Genomic DNA, 24,728 nt, shown 5'->3' on the forward strand with positions numbered 1-24,728 from the left:
TTCTTGGCAGTCAAAAGTTCACCAGACTTTTGTGTGACTGTGTGTATGCAAGGCAGGCTTGAGAGGAATTCCATCGGGAAAACCATTGTTTTTTTATCTGACTGAAAAACCGGTCGTGTGTACTAGGCATTAGGCATACAACAGGGGCTGAGTCAGGGTCCATTTGTAACTAAAAACATTTTTGGTGGACTAAGCCCTTTGAATAATTCTCTATAACACTTCAGGCATGTGGATATTTTTGTCTTGTGAGCCTTCCTTATTCTGAAATGCTCAACCATTGTACGACCTGTGATAAGTGATTAGATATGTTTTTAACAAGTTTTTATTTTATCTATGCAGATTGTAAAGCAGGCCACATCCATTGCATCTTCTTTTTATTTAGTTTTTCCTAAAAAAAATAACCAATAAGACAAAAGCCTTTGTGGCTTCAGCCAATAAATATACAGAAGCTTCTGTTTAGAAAAATCAAGTGATTTGCATCTATTGAAACCTCCGTGATTTTGTGCATGGAAGCACTACTGTAAGGATATTTGTGATGTCATAGGTAGCATCTTCTATGGAAGTCAGGTTCTGCTGTGGAACAGAAAAAATGACATCATGGGGTATATTTACTAAAGGCAAATAGACTTTGCACTTTTGCAAATGGAGTTTCTCCAGAGCTTAATAAATGAGGTAAACCTTCACTTTACAAAGAACACCCAATCACACTCAAGAAAATTTAAAACATTTTGTTTTTGCTTGCACATGATTGGATGATGTATGTCAGCAAAGCGCTCGCTAATTTACTAAGCTCAGGAGCAACTTCACTTCCAAAAGTACACAATCTACTTGCTTTTAGTAAATCAACCTCCCCCTCATTTTAACTTAAAGTGCAATACTAAGCAACAAATAAAAGTATCTAGTGAGATAAAAATGTAGCAAACACTGCTGCAAGTATGGAGGGACTGAGATGGTGGGTTGTGTTCCTTCAATGACTTTCAAGGTCTGAAAGGCATTCAAGGCATTGGGCTCTCATCGAGCTGCTGAGATCCTGAGCTGGCTGATCCTGCCCCCTTCACAGCCTAACACTCCAGTGGGGGAAGGGGGAGAACAGAGAACCAATGACTGACAGTCACCAGCTCTCTTCTCATGGAGCTTTGAGAACTGAGCAATCGGCGGTGTTTGATCTCTTGGTTCTCTATCTGATAGCTGGCTGGGGACAGATGCAGCATCGGACCAATGCTTCATCCACCCTGGTAAGTATGGTTCAGAAAAAAAACAATTCTTATACTTCTCTTTTAAGACTCTCTAATGCCTTGTACACACGATCGAAATTTCTCATGAAAAAAGTCAGACGGAATTTTTTCATCGGATATTCCGACCGTGTGTGGGCCCCATCGAACTGTTTTCCGTTGGAGTTCAGAAATAGAACATTTTTTTTTTTTTTTAAATCCTATCGGAAATTCTGATCGTCTGTGTGGAACTCCGACGGAGAAAAAAACACGCATGCTCAGAATCAAGTCGACGCATTCTCGGAAGCATTGAACTTAATTTTTCTTGGCTCGTCGTAGTGTTTTACGTCACAGCATTTTGGCCGGTGGGAATTTGGATTGGATTGGAATAAATACTTATAGAGCGCCGAATGCGAGTTGTGAAACTCGCGTCTGACAGTGTGTATGCAAGACAGTTTAAATGGAATTCCGACGAAAAAAAACATCTGATTTTATCCCATTGGAAATTCTGACCGTGTGTACAGGGCATTAGGCATAATTAGGTTGTAGTATGATCGCTTCAAATACTGGTGGAGACTCAACTGGCATCTGGAGTGATCATACTAATTACCCCTCGGGATCCATTTTATTAATCCAATACACACTTTGTTCAACAGTACCAAGTCCTAATGAAGAGGGACCCTTTGAACCCCCAAAATACATTGGATTACAGATGAACACCAAAACTGTTATATATCTAGCTGACATACAAGCACTGGAGATTAGTAAACCATTTTATTACAACAGCAAAAAGAAAATTCTAGAATATGTTTTAAATTTTTCTCCTAGCTGTTTTCTTTTTGTTTGCTGTGGGCTACTTAACCGGTTGCCGATCGGCTCACGCAGATTTACTGCGGCACAATGGCTCTCTTGGGCAAAATCCTATATGCACAAAGGCCGTGCACCCGCTGTGTATGACCGGCGGTCGCGATCGCCACCGGCCACACACGATTGCGTGCACGAGTGCCAGCACAGTGACATTTACACAGTAATCAGTGCATATTTATAGCACTGGTCGCTGTATAAATGTCAATGGTCCCAAAAATGTGTCAAAGGTGTCCAATCTGTCTGCCATAATGTCACAGTATTGCTAAAAATTGCAGATCGCCGCCATTACTAGTAAAAAAGATAATAATAAAAAATGCCATAAATCTTTCCCATAGTTTGCTGACGCTATAACTTTTGCGCAAACCAATCAATATACGCTAATTGCGATTTTTTTTTTTTTTTACAAAAAATATGTAGAAGAATACATATTGGCCTAAACTGATGAAGAAATTTGTTTTTTAAAAACATTTTTGGGGATATTTGTTATAGCAAAAAAGTAAAAAATATATATTTTTTTTTTTTTCAAAATTGTCGCTCTTTTTTTTATAGTGAAAAAAACCGCAGAGGTGATCAAATACCACCAAAAGAAAGCTCTTTTTCTGGGGGAAAAGAGGATGCAAATTTTGTTTGGATACAGCGTCCCACAACAGCGCAATTGTCAGTTAAAGTGACGCAGTGCAAAATTGTAAAAGTGGTCAGGAAGGGGGTAAAATCTTCCGATTAAGCACTAATTTATAGTGCGAAACGCAGCAGCTGTTTTACTCCCGTGTTGTGTGCTGTGACTTGTAGTGCATTTTTCCTTTTTTAAATAAAGACAACCATCAAGGTTTTTTGGAGTGTGGCTGTCCATATTTTCTTTTTCCATTTGTAAAATCTTCCGGGGCTGAAGTGGTTAAAGCAGGCATGTCCAAAGTCCGGCCCGGGGGCCAATTGCGGCCCCCGTTCCAGTTTAATGTGGCCCCCCTGGTAATTTGGATATATACTGTATTTATCGGCGCTGCCTCTGAGGGGACAGGGAGGGGAGGGAAAAAGTGCTGTCAAATTACATACAGTAGAATCTCCTGTTTTACTCTGCGGCATCTGTAATAGGAAGTCTCGTCTCCTGGGCTGTTATTGGACTACTCCTCTGTCCATCATAGGAGGCGGGACATTGTATTAAAGAGGCTGCTGTGTAAACAGGAGATTCTCCTGTATGTAATCTGTTGGTGCTTATCCTGCCCCCCCCCTCCACTCCGAGGCTGCATTCAGGCAATGGAGAGGCTGCATTCATGGCAATGGAGAGGCTGCATTCATGGCAATGGCGAGGCTGCAGATGGGCACTGATTAGGCTGCATTGACGGGCAATGACCCTTATTTTGCTTCACAGTTTTTTATTTACATTTTTTTCCTGAAACTTCCCTCCTAAAGTGAAGGTGCGTGTTATACGCCGATAAATACGGTATATCCAAATAACACGCCAAGCTCATCTCTTCACCACACACAGCCACAAAGGCAAGAGAATTCTTGTTGGGCAGTATATTAGTGCTCAGGCAAACACACTTAGACCAAATTTTAATGGTTCAAAGAATGTCAGGCAAAATGGTCGGCCCTCACGCATGTTCACTTCATCAAATCTGGCCCTCTTTGAAAAAAGTTTGGACACCCCTGGGTTAAAGGGTTATTTAAAGTGATGGGCAGGGCATTGTTTGTTAAACAACAAAGTCACCTAATTTCTTCCTCTTAAATCTTAATTTGTTGGCCAAACAGGCACAGTGATACCCTGATCATTAAACCAGGTATTGGTACTTTTGACAGTGTGGGCAGATGCCAAGTCCTGCTGGAAAATGAAATCAGCATCTCCATAAAGCTGGTCAGCAGTTATTATTCTCCTTAGCCCAGGAAGGACGTGTCTAACATTGTCTCTGGTTCAGGAGTGGCTTGACACAAGGAATACGATAGTTGTAATTCATGTCCTGGATACGTATGTGTGTGGTGGCTCTTGAAGCACTGACACCAGACATAGCCCACTCCTTGTGAATCTTCCCCAAATTCTTGAATGCTCTATGCTTCACAATCTTCTGAAGGCTGTAGTTATCCCTGTTGCTTGTGCACCCTTTTCTTCCACACTTTTTCCTTCCACTTAACTTCACATTTATATGCTTGGATACAGCACTCTGTGAACAGTCATCTTCTTTAGCAATTACCTTTTGTGACTTACCTTCCTTGTGGAGGGTGTCAATGACTGTCTTCTGGGCAACTGTCAAGTTCCGCAGTCTTCCCTATGACTGTGTAACCTACTGAGCCAGACTGAGAGACCATTTAAAGCAGGGGTCTCAAACAGGCGGCGAAACTACAAGTCCCATAATGCAGTGCAAGGCTGGCAGTTATAAGCATGACTCCCACAGGTAAAAGCATGATGGGACTTGTAGTTTTGCAACAGCTGGAGGGCCACCAGTTTGAGACCCCTGATTTAAAGGCTCAGGAAACTGTTATAGGTGCTTTGAGTTGATTAGCTGATTAGAGTGGGACACCATGGGCCTGATTCTCAAAAGAGATACGCAGACTTAACTGCTGTTCAGCCTGCGTATCCCTGTGCCTAACTTTGGAAACGATTCTCAAAAGGCTTTTTCCAAAGTTAGGCAGAAAATCTGACATGTGCAAAGCTGCATTGAAATGCAGCTTTGCGTATGCAAATGAGGACTTAAGCAGATTTTCAAAGCATTTCAGCACTTTGATTTCTGAGTAAGTTCCGAATTTACCTGCGCAAAACTAGGGCTGGTTTTATAATGTGGAAAGTTAGCCACACATTGTAAAGGCCCATTCCAGCGACGGCATTTGGTATGCATTCCTGAGGGAGAACTCCACGGCAATTTTTAAATTCAAAACCGCCATGGGTTCCCCCCCAGGAGCATACCAGGCCCTTAGGTCTGGTATGGGTTGTAAGGAGACCCCCCTCCGCCGAAAAATTGACGTAGGGGGTCCCCCTACAATCCATACCAGACCCGTATCCAAAGCACGCTACCCGGCCGGTCAGGAATGGGAGTGGGGACGAGCGAGCGTCCCCCCCCTCCTGAGCCGTGCCAGGCCGCATGCCCTCAACATGGGGGGGTTGGGTGCTCTGGGGCAGGGGGGCGCACTGCGGGCCCCCCCACCCCAGAGCACCCTGTCCCCATGTTGATGAGGACAGGACCTCTTCCCGACAACCCTTGCCATTGGTTGTCGGGGTCTGCGGGCGGGGGCTTATCGGAATCTGGGAGTCCCCTTTAATAAGATACCCCCAGATACCGGCCCCCCACCCTAAGTGAATGGATATGGGGTACATCGTACCCCTATCCATTCACCTGGAGGCAAAAAGTAAGTTAGTAAACACACAACACAAGGCTTTTTAAAATAATTTATTATTCTGCTCCGGATGCCCCCCCTGTCTTCGTTATTAGCTCAATTACCGGGGGGGCTTCTTCTTCCACTCTCTGGGGGTCTTCTTCCACTCTCCGGGGGTCTTCTCCGCTCTCCGGGGGGGGGTTTCTTCTTCCGCTCTCCGGGGGGGGCTTCTCCGGACTCCGGGGGGCTTCTTCCATCTTCTCCCCTCTTCCGCTGTTGACTCGGCGAACCCCGGTTCTTCTGCGGAAGAGGGGAGAAGATGGAAGAAGCCCCCCGGAGTCCGGAGAAGCCCCCCCCGGAGAGCGGAAGAAGAAACCCCCCCCCCGGAGAGCGGAGAAGACCCCCGGAGAGTGGAAGAAGACCCCCGGAGAGTGGAAGAAGAAGCCCCCCCTGGTAATTGAGCTAATAACGAAGACAGGGGGGGCATCCGGAGCAGAATAATAAATTATTTTAAAAAGCCTTGTGTTGTGTGTATACTAACTTACTTTTTGCCTCCAGGTGAATGGATAGGGGTACGATGTACCCCATATCCATTCACTTAGGGTGGGGGGCCGGTATCTGGGGGCCCCCTTATTAACCAGTTCCCGACCCCCGCATGTACATATACGTCCACAATATGGCACATACAGGCACATGGGCGTACACGTACGTCCTCGCCTATTAGCGGGTGGGGGGTCCGATCGGGACCCCCCCCCGCTACATGCGGAGGTCGGGTCCGCTCGGGGAGCGATCCGGGACCACGGCGCGGCTATTTGTTTATAGCCGCTCCGTCGCGATCGCTCCCCGGAGCTGAAGAACGGGGAGAGCCGTGTGTAAACACGGCTTCCCCGTCCTTCACTATGGCGGCGCATCGATCGCGTCATTCCCTTTATAGGGAAGACACGATCGATGACGTCATTCCTACAGCCACACCCCCAAACAGTTGTAAACACACACTAGGTGCACCCTAACTCCTACAGCGCCACCTGTGGTTAACTCCCAAACTGCAACTGTCATTTTCACAATAAAGAATGCAATTTAAATGCATTTTTTGCTGTGAAAATGACAATGGTCCCAAAAATGTGTCAAAATTGTCCGAAGTGTCCGCCATAATGTCGCAGTCACGAAAAAAATTGCTGATCGCCGCCATTAGTAGTAAAAAAAAAAAAAATAATAAAAATGCAATAAAACTATCCCCTATTTTGTAAACGCTATAAATTTTTCGCAAACCAATCGATAAACGCTTATTGCGATTTTTTTTACTAAAAATAGGTAGAAGAATACGTATCGGCCTAAACTGAGGAAAAAAAATGTTTTTATATATGTTTTTGGGGGATATTTATTACAGCAAAAAGTAAAAAATATTGCTTTTTTTTCAAAATTGTCGCTCTATTTTTGTTTATAGCGCAAAAACTAAAAACCGCAGATGTGATCAAATACCACCAAAAGAAAGCTCTATTTGTGGGGAAAAAAGGACGCCAATTTTGTTTGGGAGCCACGTCGCACGACCGCGCAATTGTCTGTTAAAGCGACGCAGTCCCGAACTGTAAAAACACCTTGGGTCTTTAGGCTGCATATTGGTCCGGGGCTTAAGTGGTTAAAGGGGACTCCCAGATTCCGATAAGCCCCCGCCCGCAGACCCCGACAACCAATGGCAAGGGTTGTCGGGAAGAGGTCCTGTCCTCATCAACATGGGGACAGGGTGCTCTGGGGTGGGGGGGGCCCGCAGTGCGCCCCCCTGCCCCATGTTGAGGGCATGTGGCCTGGCACGGCTCAGGAGGGGGGGGGACGCTCGCTTGTCCCCACTCCCATTCCTGACCGGCCGGGTAGCGTGCTTTGGATACGGGTCTGGTATGGATTGTAGGGGGACCCCCTACGTCAATTTTTCGGCGGAGGGGGGTCTCCTTACAACCCATACCAGACCTAAGGGCCTGGTATGCTCCTGGGGGGGGAACCCATGCCGTTTTTTTCTTTGAAAATTGGCATGGAGTTTACCCTCTCAGGAATGCATGCTGAGCGACGCTGTCATTTTTTTTTATAATCATTTGTTTTCCCGGCGCGTCTTTTTTTTTCACCCGTCGCAACTTTAGTGTCCCGTCGAAATTCTCAAAGCCGCCCGGCGTTAATTACGTTCGCGCGCTGCACGTCGGGAAAATTACGTCACACGCATGCGCAGTACGGCCGGCGCGGGAGCGCGCCTCATTTAAATTTTAAACACCCCCAGGAGAGGAGGACCGCCTTACGACGGCGGCACTTAAGTTACACGGCCTGAAATTTCTACCTAAGTGCTTTGACGATCGGGCACTTAGGTAGAAATTTTAAGTCAGTGTAACTTAACTGCTGAAATTTAAGTTACGCAGACTTTTTGAGAATTTGGCCCCATAAGTCTACAATAGTGAACTTTTTCACAATATTCAAATTTTCTGACATACTGAATTTTGGGTTTTCACTAGCTGTAAGCCCTAATCATCAACATTTTTAAAAAAAGAAAAATTCTTAAAATATATCACTCTGTGTGAAATGAAACTATATAATATAGAAGTTTCACTTTTAGAATTGAATTACTGAAATAAATTAACTTTTTCATGATATTCAAATTTTTTGAGATGCACCTATATGTCCTTGGATGGGAGCGTGATATATAGGTAATCTCTGTAGATGAGACCATCTCCATCGCATTCATTGAGAAGAGGGCAGGAAAATAAGTTCTGCTCCTCTTCTGTGATGTCAGAAACCAGAAGCGACAAGGATTTTGTCACTTCAGGTTTCATTTCTTTACTGGCCTGCTACAGGCCAGTAAAGCAGTTGATCAGCCCGATCTGTGCCTGAATAACTTCTTTGGAGGTCAGAGGAGAGGTATTTAGGTCTAATAGACCCCAGATCTTTCCATAAAGAGGACCTGTCATGGCCCATGCTATTACAAGGGTTGCATAAAGGAGGAGGGGGGGTTGTGTTGTGGGACTTTACATGAAGCACACAATAATACAATATGCCCCCGGATGACATAGTTTGTTATGAAACGTGTAGGGTGGAGCGACGCACTGATGTCACCTTGTGTTACAGTTTGTTTGTTCAGAAGGACAGGTTTGTCTGATTGTGCGCTGGCTGGCACATTAGACTTCAGGCTTTACTGACGCTACTATTGTAAGTGTGCTACTTTGTTTTTTACAATACATTTTAAAAGGTTTTACACTAATTGGAGCTTTTATGTTTCATATGTACAACCTACACCCATACATTGGTCTGACTGGTTGTGAGGCAATCTGAAGGGTTTTTTTTTTTTTTTTTTTTTTTTTTTTTTTTTTTTTTTTTTTTTTTTTTTTTTTTTTTTTTTGCCACTTCAGACTTCCCCACAGCGAGAGACTTGCTCATGATTTTATTCATAATTCCGTCTCTACATCAGGTTTAGCATCATTTGTGGTGCATTTCTCTTGCAATTTTTTATACTTGTTATTTATATTTTATTTATTTGTTTATTTTTATATTTTCATCTCTTTTTTTTTTTTTTTTTTTTTTTTTTTTTTTCACCGTTTAGAACTCACTCTTTTATAGTAAGTACGGAACTATTTAAAAGGTTTTATCTGCGTGACAAAGAAAAGCCCAGCACCCCATCTCCCCCCTCCCCAACTAAATACCCCCTCCCCCCCCCCTACCCCTCCCCTCCCTTGACCATCCCACGACTCCACTGTAAGAATTCCTTCCCTTAATCGAAAAAAAAATGCGTTCCTATTCCTCTCTCAGGTTTTCTGCGAACCTCCAGGATTTTTTAAATTCCATCCAGGGTACCCATATATCCTTTTCCCCTACTTTGTGTTGATAGCTCCCGTATTTTAATTTCTCTCTCCTATAAGTGTCCTCTACGGAGTCGATCCACTCCCACATTTGCGGACTTTTCGCGTCTCTCCATTTAAGGGGAATCAATCTTTTCGCTGCGTTCAATAAATGAGGGATCAGTGAATCCTTGTATTCCTTCTCTGGAGTCTCCCCCCCATGAAAGAGCACTACCCATGGGTTATCTTCCAATTCTTTTTTTGTTATTACCTTTATCAGGGCCAAGATTTTTTTCCAATAAGCTTTAATTTTCGGGCAGTCCCACCATAGATGTGCCATTGTTCCCCTTGACTCACAACCTCTCCAGCATTTCTCTGACTCTCCCCCTCTGAATTTTGCCATTTTATCTGGGGTGGCGTACCACCTCGTCAAACATTTGAAGTTCATCTCGGCAGTTCTTACATCTACTGCCGAGGTGTGCGTCATTTTCAGGATTCTTCCTATGGTCGTTTTCCCCCTTGGGACCCCTAAGTCCTTTTCCCAATTTTGGATGTATTTTAGCGTGTCTGACTCTTCCATTTTCTGCAAGTAATTATAGATTTTAGATATATTTCCTTTTGAGCTTTCGGTGCTACACAATTGTTCCAATAAGGTGTAATCCTCTTGTGACCTCAAAGGGTGTGGTAGGCGCTTGACGAATGACACTAACTGCAAGTATCTCCACTCGTCGAGCGCCCTAATTCCAATCCTATGTTTAATATCGTGAAGTGTCCTAATTTTACCATCTAGTGTTATATCTTTTAACTGTGTTCTATTTGTGATCCAATTTCCCCCTACTTCTTTTGTTCCTGGGATAAAATATTCGTTTTCTTTTATATCAATAAAGGGTGAGTTGAATTCTGTTTTTAATTGTTTGTGAAGTCTATCCCAGATCCTCCATGCATTATGAGTAATTGTGTGTGTTGAAGTGTGTAAGGATCTGTGTTGTGGTGGATTCCAAATTAATCTCCCTAACTGTGCCCTTGCTAATGTGCATTCAATATTTATCCATCTTTTGTCCTGGGATTCTTTAGCCCATTCTATAACCCTTGAGAGAACCGAAGCATTATAGTACAATCGGATGTCGGGTACAGCTAAGCCTCCCTTTTTCTTGGCCCGTTTTAGAATTTGAGCAGACACCCTATGTTTTTTATTATTCCAAATATAATTCATTATGAGGGAGTTAATTATTTTAATGAATGACGGTGGTAGGTATATTGGGACCATTTGAAACTTATATAGGATTTTTGGGATGAGAACCATTTTTACTACATTTATCCTCCCGAACCACGAAATAGGTCTATTGAATATGTTTTTAATTTCCCTTTTTATTTCGTTGAGCAGGGGGATAAAATTTATTCTATATATTTTCTTGATGGAATTTGCCAGTTTTATTCCCAAGTATTTTATTTCTTTTTGCCATTTAAAATTATATTTCTTCCGTAGAAATTGTTCTTCCTCTTTAAGAATATTAATATTTAAGATCTCCGTCTTTTCTGTATTCACTTTGAAGTTTGACACCTCACCATATTGTTTTAAAATAGTTATTAACTTCGGGAGAGTGACTCTTGGGCTACTTATATAAAATAAAATGTCGTCTGCGAAGGCGGATAATTTGTGCTCATCTTCTCCAACCTCTATTCCATATATTTCTGGATTTTGTCGGACCATTGCAAGCAGGGGTTCCAATGATAAAACGAAAAGAAGAGGGGACAGGGGACAGCCCTGCCTGGTTCCATTTCTCATCTCGAAGGGTGCGGATAAAGATCCGTTGATCTTGATCCTAGCGCAAGGGTGGAAATAGAGCGTTTTGATCCATTTAATCATCCTTGGGCCAATTCCTATACATTCGAGTGTTTGTATCAGGAACCCCCAGTCTACCCTGTCAAACGCTTTCTCAGCGTCTACTGACAGGAATAGACCGGGGGTCCCTCTTTCTTTGATCTGCTCCATAAGAAGAAGTGCCCTGACCCCATTGTCCTTTCCCTCCCTCCCAGGTATGAAACCAACCTGGTCTGGGTGGACAATGGCAGTCATCGCCCCCCTCATTCGTTCGGCCAAAATTTTTGCATACAGTTTGGTATCTGCATTCAGGAGTGAGATAGGTCGGAACCCTGAACAATTCGTATTGTCCTTTCCCTCTTTTTTAATGACAGTGATCGTGGCTGTTAATGCCTCTCTGCTCATCTCATAGTCTCGCCCCAACCCATTGAAATATTGACATAGTCTAGGGACTAAGATAGTACTAAACCTTTGTATGTAGGCCGACGTGAAGCCGTCTGGACCCGGGCTTTTCCCTTTGGGAGTATTTTTTAAGACCTCACTTATCTCCTGTTCAGTAATACTTTCCTCCATTCTTTCTATCTCATACTCTTCTATCTTCGGTAGATTAGTTTGCTGTAAAATTTCCCTGATCTTATCCTTTTTTTCGACCGGGTCCCTGATCTTCTGTTGGACATTGTATAGTTTTTCGTAATAGCTTCTAAAAGATTCTGCTATTTTATTCGTAGCGTAAACTAAGTCTCCATCCCCATTCCTGATTTTTTCGATAAAGTTCCTGGTTTTCTTTTTTCTTACCATTCTGGCCAGGTTTTTACTAGGTTTATTTCCCCAGACATAACTTTCACTCTCTACCCTGTCTATGAAATTCTTGGTTTCTTGCCCGGCAAGGGCTTTATATTCATCCCTTGTTAAAGTTAACTTACGGAGTGTTTCCCTCTTTTGGCCCTGTAATTTATGTTCCTGTTCCAGCCTATATATCTCCTCTTTTAATGTTTTTAGTTTACTCATTCTTGCTTTATTTTTCTTTGCCCCTTCAGCAATAAAAATCCCTCTTATATACGCTTTATGAGCGTCCCACAGGGTTGCTCCTGTGATTCCCTCCTTGTCATTCTCCTGGAAATACCATTCCAATTCTTTCTGTACTCTCTCGACCACATCCTCGTCCCTCAGCAGACCTTCATCCAATCTCCACTCTGGAGGGATGCATTTTTGTATGGAAGTGCTTATTTTGATGGTTATAGGTGCGTGGTCTGATAGCGTTATGATCTCACATCTTGCTTCGACCACCCTCTCCAAAAGTCTGTGGTCTACGAGGATGTAGTCGATCCTCGAGTACGTCCCATGCACAGGGGAAAAAAACGTGTAATCTCTTGTCTTGGGGTTGAAAATTCGCCAAACATCCACCATTTGATTTTGTATCATTTGTTTTTTCAGTAGCTTAAGATGCTCACCGTTATTCCCCTGAACATGGGACGTACTATCGAGGCTCGGGCACATGCAAAGGTTAAAATCCCCCATCAACACCACATGTCCCTCTTCAAAATCTTTTAATTTTCTGAGTATTTTACTGATATATTTAGCCGAATTCACATTGGGTGCATATACGTTTGCCAGAGTATAGTCCTGCTCCCCTAGTTTTATTTTTAAAAACAAAAACCTCCCCTCCGGATCATTCAATCTGTCCACCAGTGTGTATCTAACTCCTCTTGCAAATCCTATAGCAACCCCCCGAGATCTCGATGATACGGTGTCTCCATAATACCAGACGGGATAATCGGATGAATATATCTTTATATTAGACTCTAAGGTAATGTGGGTCTCTTGTAGGTAGACGATGTCTGCTTTATACTGCGTAAGTTCGGCAAGAATTTTATGTCTCTTAATATGAGAGTTTAATCCTTTTACATTATATGATAAGAACTTAATATCTGTCATTTATCTCTTTTTTTTTTTTTTTTTTTTTTTTTTTTTTTTGAGTTTGAGAAGAATTCCTGTGGAGTCGTTCAGATGGTCTCCCTCCCATTACCCTCCTTTCCCCCACCCCCCGTTTCCCTCCCCCCCCCTTCCCCCCCTCCCCCCCCCTCCCCCTCGCCCCAGCCCCCCCTCCCTCCCTCCCCCACCCTGGCCCTCTCTTGGCCTGGGAGCCGCTGGTAGAAGACTCCTCGCCTTCATCCTTGGCTCCTCTTTCGTGGTGGTATTCGGGGCTCCCCCTTGGCCCCCCCCTCCCCACCCCCTCCCCCCACCTCACCATCCCGCTTCTTAAAGTTCCATGCTCGACCGAGCCAATCTAATCGACCCAGTCAGGGAGTTCGGGAATTGTTATTTCCATTTTAAGGCAAAATACGTTCAGTTCCTCCGGGTATCTAAGTCGTGCTGTTTTACCCCCCTTTATACCTATGAGGCACGCCGGGAATCCCCATTGGTACCTAATATTTTGTGCCCGCATCAGTTCCAAGAGGGGTTTCAAGCATCTCCTCCTTGCCAGTGTTTCTTTCGCCAGATCGGAGTATATTTGTAAATCTGTGTCTCTATATCTCAGGGGTGGTATTCCCCTAAGCCTACCCCATATTTCTGCCTTATCGACGTAATTCCTGAATCTCACGACCACATCCCTTGGACCGTATTTTTCCATCTGTTGGGGGTTCCCTACTCGATGCACTCTCTCAATCTTAAGGGGCTTAGATTCTACTGATCTCTCTAACAGAGGGTTAAAAATTGTATTCATAATGCTTCTAAGATCTTCATCCTTTTGTTCTATCCACCCCCTGATTCTGAGGTTCTGTCGCCTGTTGCGATTCTCCTGGTCCTCGATCCTATATGCCGCCAGTCTCTGATTTTCAGTCAAAGCCTTTACTTGCTCTTTCAAGGAGTTTATTTCCTGATCCTGCTCCTCTATTCTCTTTTCCGTCTCTACCACTCTTTCACGGAGTCCTCCAAGGTCAATTCTTACCTTGTTAATTTCTGTCCTTATGATATTTTCCATGACATTTTCCATCCTCAACAGCATTGCGTTCATCTCTGCCTTTGTAGGGGGCAGTGTATCTTGGGGTAGCTCCTCTGCATTATTTTGCCCTTGCTCGCTTTCTAGTGTCGTTTCGCCTATAGAGCTCTCCGCACTACCTGCTCCTACACCTTTTTTTGTATCGATCTTCTTCTTTTCTGTTTTTTTTGCGAGTCCTGGGCTTTTAAGGCTCCCTTCTTGAGTCATATATTGCTGTATGGAGCTATTCCCCGTTTTATTCTTCACTGGTTTTGTAGTGCCACCCCGCGTCGATCTATCCATTTTGTTGGAGGGTCTAATTCTCTTCCCCAGTTTGGAAATGTTTTTTTTTTTTTTTTTTTTTTAATATATTTAGGCCCCTTATCGGCCCACAATCTCCTTCACCGGTGTATGCTCCCGCCTTCCCTTAACTACTACCCAAACCCTGAGCAAGTAGATATTTTAGTAAGGAGAAGGCCCAAGGAAAGCAGGGGTCCCGGACTGAAGGGAGAGGGCCAGGGGCAGAGCAACAGAAAAGAGGACGTTTACTGCTTCAAGCAGGATTACTGGGACTGCCGGATTCTCTTCTTATAAGGAGAATACCTACAGTGTCTTTACTAAGTTATCTCCTGTGTTACAGCCACCCAATATATCCTGATTGTTCCAGAAAGTGAGGGAGATGCTTTGTGTCAGGAAGGATCTTGATAATCTTTTCACTTTTCACTGTCCCCCATTCATCAAAACTGGGATTTTCCAGCTTCTCATAATCACATGTGCGTCTTATCCCAGTAATGTCTAGGAAAATAAGATATTTGTGACCACCCTCCTCCAATATGAATTTTCCCTCAGGGCGCTAATTCTTCAAAGCCCAGGCCATCGGAGATGTCGGTAATTCAACTATATGAAGATCATTTAGGCCACTCACAAGAGGAGAGATCAGAAATTATATCACCCTTTAAATTGTCCTCTTATTTAACTCCACAGACCAGCCTGAGCCAATCGAAGCGCTTCCATACAGTTCTATTCAGTAAGGACAGGGAGCCAGACTCTTAAGTAAATCATAAACAGCAAGCAGTGTAGAGATATTGCAACAGGTGGAGAACTAAATTAGTCCAGATGTCATACCCCTCAGATATTCCCTCTATTATTTCATCCTTATGCCAGTATGAGTTATAAGTTCAGTTACATTTTGTCTTCATATTCCCTTCAATTGCAGCTGTCACAAATAACAAACCCAGTAAAGGACTAGCATCTAGTCATTGTCCAATTTTTACATAAGAGGGCACCTTATGGGGTATAGGTGTACATACTTCTGAAGGGCAATGTCATGCCAAACGGGGGGGTCACGGGGGGGGGACCCGATCAAACTCGGCTCTACTGAGCGCCTCACCAGACCCTTTGGATATCCTCCTGGACCGCTGCCCGGCTGCTTGTCTCCGATGGATTTATGGGCTTCTGAGAGCCCCGCACGGCATGCTCCGATTGCCAATCGGCTTCCTTTCATCCAGTGCTGAGTGCGCAGCAGCTTCGGTTTCTCCGGCGCAGTGTGTCCAGCAGAAACTCGTCTGCCGGCGCTCTTCATGTAAAGACCCCCGAGTATGTCTGGTCCCGGCGGGGATGGGATACCCGCTCGTTCCCCGCAGCGTCCAGCCTCTCACGCTATAGTCTGCGGGGCCACGAGCGGTGCTGACGGGGCCTCAGAGCGGCGTGTGTCTCCTGCCGCCATCGCGCCGTCCTACACCTCCCACCTCACTCGCGCTACGTCACGTCCTCATCACGTGGCCATCTGAAGGGTTTTGAGTGTGCTCGCTGCACATTGGAATCAAGCTGTGATTTTATTACACGCATTCCCTGATCCTCTGTCATGGGGGGGGTCATGGTCATCTGGTAAGAAGTGATTCTTCTAATCTGGTGGTGGATTCAGCACAGTTCTCTAACAGCATTTGGAGATGTTATTACACATTTGTATGGACTTTATTGATTTGAGCACTGGTGGATGTTATATGGACATATAATTAATGGACAGTAACACATCTATTAACACTGGTGAACTTTATTTTTGTTTAACATTTATATAATTTGTTCATGACTCACTCATCTGTTGAACATTGATGGATCACATATTGTTTTTAATTCATTTAATTATGACTCACAGATTTAGCATGATTTTATTTTCTTCCAATAAAATATGTGCCTCCATCCCTAAATCAAATGAATATAGAAAGGGGATTGGGACTTTGAGTGAGGCAATAGACAACCATTAGAGTATAATAACTTAGCAAATTTATTGTCATAAAGACAAAGAAGATGTTTCCTCACCGTCCTTCGATGTTGGAGCTTTAACTAGAGTTCATCGGTGTCTATATATTTCTTGCAGACATATGGATACATCCTCTCCTGATGAAGTGGATTTGTTACCACGAAACGTGTTGAGAATTGACAGGATGTAACCAAGTTTTATACATCATCATTGCATGCATATCTTATCTACTCTGCTATAATTTTCTATTTTTCCACACAGAGTGTATACATCGGTAACTGAAATGTGCTGCTATATATGAACTGTTTGGAATGTTTGCTATATTTTTATTTTTATGTGTATTTATGAACTGTACTTCATTCAATTGTATATACATATAGTTAATGGCTTTTTATATATATATATATATATATATATATATATATATATATATATATATATATATATATATATATATATATATTTCATACTGAGTGTGATATTATACCCTCTTTATGACAATAAATATGCTAAGTTATTATACATGTACTACCCTATTGGTTGTCTCTTGCCTCACTCAAAAGGCCCAATCACATTTATATATACTATTACAAGGGTTAACAAATAAAGTTAATAAAAAAATTAAAGGTATAGTGTTAAAAAAAGTTTAAATAAAATAAATCACAAAATAAAAAAAAAAGAAAGTGCCCCCGTCCCTTGAAAATTTCATATAACGGTAACAATGTAACCTTGGTGGAAAAGTTTATAACATTCTTATAGTGTGTTAATTCCGTGGTAGTATAACTCGAGATTTAACTTAATGCCATATATTCCAAACTAACATATCCGTTAATTAAGTCTACTTATCATATAAAACAGTGGAAGCTTCAATCTTTAGTTATCCACCTAAGGTTACTTAAGTAAAATATAAACTGAAATCCTTGAAGCGATAAGTAGAACAGAAAAAAACAAAAAAAAAAGAAAGGGAAAAAAAAAAGGAAGGGGGGGGGGGAAGGAGGGGGAGGATAGGGCAGGGAAGTCTGCAGGACCAGGCCGGGAGACGTCTCCACTAAGCAAGAAATGCAGCTATCGCTACGATGGCTGGGCTACCATGGCAACAACACATCATTATTAAATGTACTAGACATTGTGTAAGTAATCCAGGGCTTCCATTCTTGTTCGAACTTGGTGATCGTGTCCAAGTCTATGGCTGACATTTTGGCATGAGTCATTGCTTTATTTGTTCTAGATAGAACTTCCTTTACTGACAAATTTGGGGATTTCCATGCTTTTGCAAGAGTTTGCTTGGCGGCTGTGAAGAGTTGCCTTATATGTTTAAATTGTGCATGCGATAACTCATCAGGTTTTAAGTTGAGTAAAGCTATTTTGGGGTCTAGATGGATATTCTTTTTTGTCAGAGTGTTAGCCAATTGAAATATTTCCGACCAAAATGTTTGCGCTTTCGGGCACGACCACCAGATGTGATAATAAGTTCCTGTGTTAGAGCATCCCCTAAAGCATAGCTCTGAGTAGTTATGTGTATATTTAGCTATTCTAGCTGGCACAAGGTACCATCTAGAGAGCACTTTGTAGTTTGTCTCTGACGCTAACACATTTGGGGATGCTGTTTTGGTATTATACCATATTTGACTCCAGTCCAAGTCACTCAATTCCGTTTCCAAGTCCTCCTCCCAACGGCGGACATATAAAAGTTTCTCGGTGTTGGATTGTGAAGTTAGTTGGGAGTAAAGGGTAGATATCAAGCCTCTTGCGTGTGGATCCTTTGTACATATGGTTTCAAAGACTGATAGCTGAGTGGGCAAGGCAGGCGCGTCTGCCGGGGGTTGAAAAAAGTTTTTTATTTGCAGGTACCTGAATAGTTCCTTTTGAGGGATACCGTATGATTCACGTGCTGGGAAGAGGATAATGGAGGAAGAATTAAAAAAAAAAAATTTTTGAGTGCAATCCTTTTTCACCCATTCTTTGAAAGTGCCGGGGTAAACCCATGCCGGGTAAAATGCAGGATTCTTGCTGAATGAGAGTAATGGCGAATGTGGGGATTGTAGGCGATTCTTAGTTTTGATTTTGTGCCATAAGGATAGTGCGTGTTTAAGAATGGGATTACTTACATGTTTACGTAATTTTGGAGTGATCCAGAGTATGTTGGATATTGAGATAGGGTCGCTTTCTAACGCTTCTATAGCCACCCACAGTGGTGGCTCGTGTTTTGCGTGGTATTTCGCTAAATTTGCTAATTGTGCTGCTTGATAGTAATGTAAGAAGTTGGGATAACCTAAGCCTCCGTTAGCCTTGGGTAAGTGAAGGGTTTGGGGTTTAATTCTTGGTTTGGAGGAGCCCCATATGAAGGATGAAACTCTTCTTTGGAGTATTCTAAAATAGTAAGCCGGTATTGGGATGGGAAGCACTCTAAAGAAGTAGAGTAGTTTTGGTAGGATTGTCATTTTGATGGCATTAATTTTACCAAACCACGACAGCGGAAGTTGGGCCCAGGATTTCATGAGGTTTGTTATTTGTTTTAGGAGAGCAGGGTAGTTAAGCGAGAATAGGTCAGATATAGCGGCTGTTAGGTGTATTCCTAAGTATGTGATGCTTTTTGCTGGCCATTCGAAAGGAAGACCTGATTTAGCGGCACTTAGTTCTATGGTTGAGAGTGAAATATTTAAGGCCCGGCATTTTTTGGGGTTTATTGCTAAACCTGTAAACGATGCGAACTGGTTCAAAATTGGGATAAGGTTGGGGCCTGAAACCTGGGGCGATGAGAGAAAAAGAAGAATATCATCTGCGTATAAACATATCTTGTGTTTGATACCTCCCAATTCTATGCCTAGGATTGTAGGTTCCGTCCTGATCTTTTGAGCGAGGGATTCTACAAGGAGGGCAAACAATAAAGGGGATAAAGGGCAACCTTGTCTTGTACCTCTTTGTACATTGAAGGTACCTGATTTATACCCCGCGTATTTAACGTACGCTTTAGGGGTTTTGTACAACTCTAGGATCCATTTTATGTAATTGGGTCCAAATCCCCATTTCCGCAAATTATATTCCAAGTATGACCAAGAAACGGAGTCGAAAGCCTGCTTTAAGTTTAAGGAGACAAAACACGCTGGGATTCCTCTCTTCTTGGCTATGTGTGCAATTAAGTTTGCCCTCCTTATATTATCCCCCGCCTGTCTTTTGGGCATGAACCCTACCTGATCTCGATGGATCAGTGATCCGATAAATTTATTTAGACGACGTGCTAGTATTTTGCCTCGCAATTTGATGTCAGTGTTCAGCATAGATATTGGGCGGTAGTTTTCGCTAAGGGTAGTGTCTGTGTGTGGTTTAGGGATCATGCATATAGTGGCCATTAGTGATTCTTGCCTGAAGGATTTTTGTTTTAACAGGTCATTGAAGGCTTCTGCCAACCTGGGGGAGACTAGATCTTTAAGAGTTTTGTAATATCTAGCTGGGAACCCATCCGGACCAGGCCGTTTGTTTAGTTTTAGGTCATTGATGGCTACAGCTACTTCCTCTTGTGTTATTATCTCGTCTAACTGTGATTTTGGAACTTTGTTTAATTGCGGTAATTTAATCTGTGAGTAAAAGGATTCAGCATCTGATTCGCTAAACGAGTTCGCTTCCGAGTACAGTTTTTTTAGGTGTGAGCAAAATTTTTGCACTATTTTGATTGGGTTACTGGAGATATATTTATTAGCAATTTTTAATCTTATTGGATTGTAGGTTTTATTGATTGAGTTTAGTGCTCTTGCTAAGTATGTCCCTGGTTTGTTGGAGTTTTTACAGAACGCGTGTTTGGACCTAATTAAGGTTTTGTCTGCAGATTCTGTGAGGAATAAGTCGTATTCTAATCTCGCTTTATCGAGCCGGGCTTTAGACTTGGGAGTATGATTATGTTGGAAGGCCAAGAATGCTAAGTTGTGTTCTGTTTCAAGTTTTTTTGCTAATTGTTTACGTTCGCGCTTAAGAGTTCCTAATTGTCGTTGTAGAATCCCTCTCAACACCGGCTTATGAGCTTCCCAGAGTGTAAGCGGGGAGATTTCTGGGGTTGCATTTAGCTCTAGGTATTCTTTTAAGCTACGTTCAATCTATAAACAGTAGGTTGGGTGTTTGAGCAGTATCTCCGGGAGATACCAAGTTGGATCGTGATTCTTCGGGATCGCTGATGCTACTGTGGTGAGTACCGCGTTGTGGTCTGACCAGGGTATGGGAATGATGCTGGAAGTGAGCACTTCCGGCAGCATTCCTATTGTTAAAAATATGTGATCTATACGGCTAGAGGATTGGTGAGGATTAGAGAAATATGTATAGTTGCGTTTTATTGGGTTAGTTTCTCTCCAAGAGTCCACTAGATTGTATTTTGCTAAAAGATTGGAAACATTCCATTTAGCTTGATTGTTTGGGGGGGAGTAGGGTGTTTTGTCTAGGAAGGGGAGAAGGACCTGGTTGGAGTCCCCGCACACAAATAGGGATCCCATCTTATACGCGTTGATTGTTTGAAAGAGATGTGACATGAATGCCATTGGGTTGGTGTTAGGTGCGTAATAGGACACAATAGTCACTGCCGAATCCATGATGTAACCAGTTAAAATTATGTAGCGGCCCTCTGGATCCTTAATTTCTGACTTCATAGTGAATGGTGCAGTTCTGTGGAATGCAATTAAGGTACCTCTCTTTTTAACAGAGGCAGATGCTGTGTATACTTGCGGATAGGATGCGTTATAGTATTTTGGGGTAGCTGCAGGGGTGAAATGAGTTTCTTGTAAGCAAATTACGTGTGCTTTCTTGGCCTGAAAGTATCTGAATGCCTTTGTGCATTTTTGTGGTAGGTTCAGACCTTGTACATTCAGTGACAGTATATTCAACGGAGCCATGACAGCCAAACCAACATGCCATTCTTACCGTGATTCCATGAGCTGCTTTCTCCCGGCCTACTCCATGCAGACAAATGGGGAAGAGGGATAGGAGAGGGTTGAAGGAAAAAAAACGTAAAAAGAAAATGAGAGACATTACTACATGTTAAAACTTTAGGCTTTAGTATTCTAAATGAGCATTCAAGCAGGTCCCGTGATGGGGAGAGTGTGTCCCCTTCAGGGGAAAGGGCGCCCTCATCTAATCCCCACATATTATTGCGAGGACCAGAGGAGAGCTCAGTGAGGCACATGTAGTATCCGTGCATTGGAGGCCCGCTTACTGAAATATATTTAACATATCCGTATGGATACCTATATATGGTTGCTATAAATAAACTTGTTGTGAACTGAGCGAGCTGGATTTGCTCCTGGGTACACAATTTTAGACATGTGGGGGGCAAGGGAGACTTCCTCACTAGCAACAGCAAGTTGGCTGTTGTCTATGTCTTTAAATTCTAATGCAGATTTAGTAAAGTGGTAGTTTTAAAGGAGAATGGGCAAATCGTGTGACAGGATGAATTGAACTAAGTTCTTTTGTTTTGTTCAGAAGTGGGTGCCGTGGTGTTTTGGATTTTGCTCGCCAAGAAATTAATAAATTAAGTTAAGCGTTTCCAAGACACTTACTCTGGGAGTACCAAAAGTGGGGTGGGGGCTAAATCTAGCTGTAAATTCATGTAATGTGACCTGTAATAAATATGGGGTTACCCATATGGTCACGTTTTGGGGGTAAAGAGAGTGGTAGATGTGGGAGCTTAAATTACATAAATAAAAATACAATTAAAGTACATGTAAAAATAAAAACTTTCACTCTATCGAGTTCAATCAGCTCAGGGAAGCTGTGTAGCTGTGGGGAAAGGAGTACCTCCATTTTAAATATTATAGTAAAGGGGGAAAGGAATATGTCTCATTGAGAAAATAACTATATTTGTATTAATGTGGCAAAAGGAGTAACAGGATATGCTTCCTGCATGGAATTGTCATCATACTGGAAATAAAATAAAAATAAATATGTAGTGAAATAACTGAAAAAGTTGCACAAATTAGGAAACTCTGCTTAGGTAAAATGTAACCGTTTCTGTTGTTAAAAAAAATCATAAGAAAATAACTGAAATGTTACTTTCAATTTCCCAAATGGATAAGATTAGACAAGTTTCCAATTTTAAATAGACTGTGACAGATTGGGAGCACAACTGATTTGTATCTAACATTTAATATGAACATAATGTCAAGGGTGAGTAGAGAGTGTATAGGAGGCTTTGGACAAATATATATATTTTTTTTAGCTATATGCTAAGCAAAGTAGTACAGTGTAGTTGAAGGGAATTGTAAAAGAAAAAATATTTATTTTAACCTGATCCACTGCAGTTTGCACACTGATTTTTATTGTCTATGTAAAAGTCTACAAGAATTAGAAGCAGGAGTCTCTCCTAATTTGGCATTATGGAGACGTTTCCTCATTTCCTGTACTACGCAGGAGCAAGCTCGGTCTTGCAGATTACATAGAGAAAGACGTTCTGCTTGTGTATGTCATGCTGTCGCTGTCGCTCTGTACAAGAAATTGCAAACCTTCTGCTGTATTAACTGAAAAAAATTCTGTAGGCTGTGCAGGAATTATTTTGTTAAAGCGGGGGTTCGCCCTGTTAAAAAAAAAAAAAAAGTTTTTTTTTATTAGACCATTAAATTCGGCATCGTAGCGCGAGCTACGGTATGCCGGTCTTACATTTTTTATGCCCGTACTCACTGTGGTATCGCTGATTGAAGAATCCGGGGAATGGGCGTTCCTATGGTGAGAGAAGGTGATTGACGGCCGGCCCTGGCACGTCACGCTTCTCCGGAAATAGCCGAAATAGGCTTGGCTATTCACGGCGCCTGCGCATAGCCTGTGCGCAGGCGTCGTGAATAGCCGAGACCTACTCCGGCTGTCTTCGGGGAGCGTGACGTGCCAGAGCCGGCCGTCAATCATCCTCCCTCTCCATAGGCACGCCCATTCCCCGCGGGAGTCGGATTCTTCAATCAACGATACCACAGTGAGTACGGGGATTAAAAATTTAAGACCGGCATACCGTAGCTCGCGCTACGATGCCGAATTTAATGGTCTAATGATGGAAAGGAGGGTGAACTACCGCTTTAATATTTATTAATAATTGATTAATTATTTTTACATACATTACTTTGTGTAGATTTTAGGACAATAATGAATACCATGTACGCAAAGAGAGGGTTGATGAGTGATAACTATATTCAGCAGTTGCTACTTAGGAAGTTACTGACTGTTAAGCCCTGTACACACAATCAGATATCTGATGGAATCTAATCCGATGGATTTTTTCGTCGTATATCCGATGAAGCTGACTTTCATTAGTCTTGCCTACACACCATCAGTCCAAAATCCGACCGTGCCAAAACGCGGTGACGTAAAACACTACGACGTGCTGAGAAAAATGAAGTTCAATGCTTCCGACATGCGTCGACTTGATTCTGAGCATGCGTGGATTTTTAACCGATGGTCGTGCGTACTAACGATCGGTTTTGACCTATCGGTTAGGCGTCCATCGGTTAAATTTTAAAGCAAGTTCCTATTTTTTTGACCGATGGACTTCCACACAGACGATCGTTTTTTTCTATCGTTTTTTTATCCATAGGAAAAAATTAAAACATGTTCAATTTTTTTTCACCGATGGAAAACAAACCAATGGGGCCCACACACGATCGGTTTGTCCGATGAAAACAGTGCATCGGTTTGTTTTCATCGGACAAACCGATCGTGTGCACAGGGCTTTAGACTCGGCATACATTGCTTACATTGAAGCAACCCGAATGTCGTGCGACTTGCGGTGCCACTTTGCCAGTCCTGGTGACTTGCTAGTGACTTGAGTACGACTTGATTTGACTTTGAAGCAATTTTCAGAGAATACCTGGGTAATCTTCCCGGCGCATTCAAATCACATCACAATAGATGAGGATCCGACTTGGAGGCGACTTCCATTAAAGTCTTTGGGCACAAGTCAGATAGAGGTCACCTTGAAGTAGTATGAAAACCTTTCTTAAAATTAGAACAACTTCAGTAGTGCTAATTAAGACAGCTCATTGGCTAACATGGTATTTCCACATATCACACGACTTGGGGGTCTCGCAATTCGATCCCAAGTCCTGGTGTTCTGTCAAAATAGCCAACTTGTCTGAATCTCCAATAACGTCACTTTCTGGTTACTCTACAGCATCAGTAATTGGAGATTTCGACAAGTTGCTGTTTTGACACAACACTCCGCTACAGGACATTGTTAGCCTGCCCGATACTAACCAACAACATGGCCACCTCCAGGGAGGTGACAACTTTTTTCACCTTTGCCGCTGTTCTGTCAAAATAAACAACTCTTTGTGTACCGGAGGGTATACACTTGCCAGTGTTGTGTCAAAACAGCAACTTTTCAATCTCCAATTACTGATGCTTTAGAGCAGTGGTCATCAACCCTGTCCTCGGGGGCCCACTAACAGGTCAGGTTTGCAAAATAATTTAAATACATCACAGGTGATATCATTTGCTGCTCAGTGATTGCAGTATTCTA

Source organism: Rana temporaria, chromosome 5 (assembly GCF_905171775.1).
Source record: "Rana temporaria chromosome 5, aRanTem1.1, whole genome shotgun sequence".
NCBI lineage: Eukaryota > Metazoa > Chordata > Amphibia > Anura > Ranidae > Rana > Rana temporaria.